Source organism: Leiobunum rupestre, chromosome 10, assembly GCF_980474605.1.
Source record: "Leiobunum rupestre chromosome 10, qqLeiRupe1.1.hap1, whole genome shotgun sequence".
Lineage (NCBI taxonomy): Eukaryota > Metazoa > Arthropoda > Arachnida > Opiliones > Sclerosomatidae > Leiobunum > Leiobunum rupestre.
In genome coordinates, this window is record NC_143393.1 from 25074668 (window position 1) to 25079194 (window position 4527).

The window sequence follows — 4527 nt, forward strand, 5'->3', positions numbered from 1 at the left end:
ATCACATAATTCTATTTATTGTATTGTATTGTATGTATTAATTTCATTTCTCGTAATATTTCCGCAGGTTACAATGGCGGTGGTGGATTTCCCTACCCCCAATTCGGTGGATACCCTTGGGGTTAAATGAATTCTTCGGAAATTTGACCTATCCAATTTGATTATAATTCGTGACAGTCAAATGTTGTATTTATAATCATTTTTAAAGTTGAAATAAAAACCAAGATGAAGCGATAAATATTTTATTTGTTATTTTTCACTTACAATCCCAACCGAGCCCTTGTAATCCTTGATATAAAATTATGTTCAAAACAGTCTTTAATTTTTATACTTTAATACAAAAATCTTTTTAAATAACATGCAATATTAAACTACACAATTAAAGATCGTCATTTCGAAACCGTAGCAAATTGATAAGTTAAGCCAGCCGCAGAAATCGTCCAGAAAAAGTGTTTCAGGAAGTTGTAGAATGTGCAGGCTGTACAATCCTACAAGTTCCACCTAGACGATTTCGAGTGCTGGCTTAACCTCTCTAATGTTATGATTAAGTCTAATTTGAAAACCGCTTGATACCAATCACAAAATAGAAAGTGTAACAGATATATAGTACCATACGTAACGTACTACTCGTAAGTAGGCCTATAACATCTAACGAAATGGGTTAATGATATTCTGTCGCGGAGTTTCGTTAGAGGAATCTTATTGATCTTTGTTGTGGTTAGAATCCCTGTTAGTTTCCTGTAGTGTTGTTAAGTTTCCGGAAAAATAAAATGCGTAAAAATTTCCAGAAAATTTTCTTTATTGCGGAAAAGTTTCCGCAAATCGGAAAAATTAAATATTGAAACATAAATTACTTTTCAAGGGTTTTTAATGTTTTTAACTTTTTATCGATATAAAATGTCTAATATCAGTAAACATACTACAAAACATTAATATTGTTATATTGTTAATCAGTTTAAACTAGTCTAGAGGTATAGTTTTACTTTTGGAATCGAAAAAATGAGGCGAAAATGCCAGTTTATTTAAATTTGCAAACAATATATTAGACTAATCATGGAATGATAACTTTTTTAATTTTTTTTCGGAAAAATACGGAAAATTTTCCAGAAAAAAGGCCTCGGTCATTTTCCTATCAAAACACTAGCTAAATTTGAGAATATTGAACTTCCGAAATGAACCGAGTGTTAAGAGCCACACTTATGTTTAATATATCAATTTATTTGGTCATTATAAAAATTTAATTACGAAAAGAACATATTTTGGAAACGCAACGGCTTATGCTTCTAGATATTTTCGTAAATATCAAAGTATAGTATCAGTAAATCAAAGCAATTGACGCCATTTTCACCGGGATCATTACCTGGACTGTACACCTTTTCTTAATGGTAGCCTGTTTCGCCAATGACCATACAAATCATTACGCGAATAAGGACTGATAACTCTCCACTTGTTGGTACTAATTTAATTTTTGACGAATCAGCCAAGCTTAATTAAGATTTGAAACACGTTTAAAACTAAAAATAACGCGGACATCGGCCAAATAATAATGAAATAGTTAATAGTAACAGAAAATTGGTTATTTAAAATACTAGCTTCGTTTCTAAAAGTAATTATTTTCGAATTTAAAGCAAACCAAATTAAGATTTTGTTCTTATTATGAGTTAATGGCTTCAAAAGTCGCTTTATGACTTAGGCCTAAGGTGGTGCCTTGGGTATACTATTAGCCTAGCTGATGATTATTATTATTTATTATTAAATTAAGCTACAACAATTAATATACACGAAATAAATTTTTATTTCCTAAATACATTAATTATTTTATGTTGTAATTTAGCGGAAATCTTACTAAATTGATGTGATATAGGATACGGAGAAGTTGCCATAATCATTGTTATTGTTTTATTTTTATACGGATAATAATAAAACCAATTGTCATGAGCGTTAACAAATGCCCTTACTTTTTGAAAAATATTTCCCAAAATGTTGCATTAATTGTCAGATAGAGTTTTCTGTTTGCATGCAGCAGAAAGCAGAAACCGAGAAAATGAAATGATCACCCCTCCCGATAAGACCAAATCAATAAAGCCCGTCAAGAAATTTAAATATTTTACTGCAGTGTTTTTTTCCGCTCACCTTTATCCGATTCTTGTCAGATCTACTACGAAGATAGCTACAGAAGCATTTAACAAACAAGTGCAAATGCTATAAATAGTGGTAGCTTTCCAAATCCATCATCAGTGAGGAGTCTAACGAGGACCCCAGAAGAACCTCGTCGCAGTCACGAAAACTACTACCATCGTAAGTGTTCAATTTTCAGAATATTTGAAATTAATAAATTTTAATAACAATATATGACTTTAGTACTCCAAGACTAGTGTAAAAGTAAGTTCTAGTAATTATTTAGAAAAAACAACGATTTTTTGTACACTATGAAACTCTTTTAATTTCCCTTAAACATGTTACGCACCTCTTTAAGGGAAACTAAAGAGTTTTATAGTATACAAAAAATCGTTGTTTTTTCTAAATAATTACTAGAACCAAATTAGTTAAACGTAATTAGTATACACTACTGGACATTAACACTTTTTGTAATTTTCTAGTGAAGATGACATCCGTCTTGTGTTTCGTGATTGTCATCGCCTTGATGTGCTGCGCTTTAAGTCGACCCCAGGACGGTCCAGGGGCAACGGCCCCAGGAGCGGAAGGCAGGAATGGAAAGAAAAGATTGTACATCGGAAATCACCAATTCCATTTCTGAAACAGCAACGGAGGAGGAGGTCAGATAGTTTTTCATAATTAAAATGATCATCACTTAATTATGGCGTTATGTATATTAATTTCTTTCTCGTGATAATTCCGCAGGTTACAATGACGACGGTTACCCATTTCCCCAATTCGGCGGGTTCCCTTGGGGGAAATGAGTTGTTTACCTAGTCAAAATATAATTTATACTCATGGCAAACAGTTGTAATATTTACAATCACCCGCGAATTTTTTAATATGAATTTGAATTATAAAGTTTGCATAATGAAATTTGAATGTTTTACGCCACAATAAATTTAAAAAAATATATATATAAACTGGTTAATCTCTTTTTTTCGAACCAAAAATTCAGTGGCCTCAAGCTCAGACTTCCCGCCGACAGACGGAGATAATGGGTGTTGGGGGGGGGACACTATAGATTGGAAGGGTCAAAGGCTCTTATTGGTTATTTTAAATGTGACCAATATCAGTTCATTCAGTTTTAATCTCCGTTCCCAAACACTGCTAAGTTCAAAAAATTATCAAAGATTAATAATTATTAAAGAACATAATAAGACACCATCACTTTATATCTGCCAATCTACAAATATAAAAAAAGCGGTATTGGAATTTCCATTCCAAAAAATAAACCAAAATTAATGGAAAAGTATCCACCACGCTATTTGCTATGCAATCTAAACAATCTGAAGTCCACAGTTTGGTAGAATCGCTTATCAATTACTGATAACAAGTATGGAAATATTGGTTTTGGAAAACCGGCGGAAATTTTGGCGTATCTTCCTCGGTGAACAAAACGTCTTTAATTTGGTGGCTGTCGTCAAGAAAAACCGTCCACGGCGAATACGGAAAATTGCGGATTACTTGGACAGCGGATTCTATAAGTTGCAGTAGTCACCCGAAAACGTAAATAAACCCAAAACTTTACCTTAAATCGTTTTATTTGGTTGAATACCTGAGACCTATTATTAATTTATTTAAAATGTAGATTTTTCTCCAAAGAAAAAATGGGAGCGTGCGGAACGATTCTAATCTTCGTGTTGTTCGTGGCTTTGCTGAAGTGGCTCACACCGATCAGAAGATTTGATTAAAGACCGAATACCCAAAGAAATGAGAAGAACCAATGGTTAGCATTTTAAACTTCCAGTAATTTATTGTAGTTAAACTTAATTAATTACACGATTATTTACTTTTTAGGATCACCTTTTGACGCAAAACCTGAACGAGTATCGAATTACCTCACCACGGCAATTTTATTTTTAAAATGTATGTCTATTTATTATTTCCAATATTTGTACCTTTAAACTTAATACTGTACGACATTAAAAAATATTTTTAAGACTTAATTTTGTTTACTTTGTATAAAATAAGCCTATTTCAAGAGCTACATATGAACCTCTTCAGATTAACAGCCTTCTGACATTCCCTCTATTACCCGGCAGGGGGCGCGATAAAGCTCTCTCTTCGTGTAATCGTAAAACATCTTCCTAAGTTCCTAAATTGACGAAAACCGAGGCTGGCGTTGATGTTTCATATTCTCGGTTAAACCTAGTGCATTCTTTGTCAGATCTACCTCAAAGTATTGGACCAAATGAAATTTACAGATTGTTGTTTTCCGGAAAAAGTTTTTTATCTCGGAAATTTGAATTCAGTCTCGAGACGCGCGGTACTTTCCCACTTAGCAGGGTTGCCAGATTCCAAGCGCTGGATGATCGTACCGAGTTTCGATTTGGATCGTACTAGATTAAGAAGGATCGTACGGCTGAA

At 33.2% G+C, this 4527-nt stretch overlaps 2 long non-coding RNA genes across 2 annotated transcripts; both read left to right on the forward strand.

The window, feature by feature from the left end:
• The first annotated feature begins 2141 nt into the window (after nucleotides 1-2141).
• Nucleotides 2142-2967, forward strand: LOC149925169 (uncharacterized). Its single transcript, XR_016476997.1, has 3 exons — nucleotides 2142-2298; nucleotides 2601-2777; nucleotides 2863-2967. It is a non-coding gene; the product is annotated as an uncharacterized LOC149925169 (long non-coding RNA).
• Nucleotides 2968-3471: 504 nt separating this feature from the next.
• LOC149925170 (uncharacterized) lies at nucleotides 3472-4106 on the forward strand. The gene is made up of 3 exons (XR_016477039.1): nucleotides 3472-3666; nucleotides 3749-3886; nucleotides 3958-4106. It is a non-coding gene; the product is annotated as an uncharacterized LOC149925170 (long non-coding RNA).
• The last annotated feature ends 421 nt before the right edge of the window (nucleotides 4107-4527 follow it).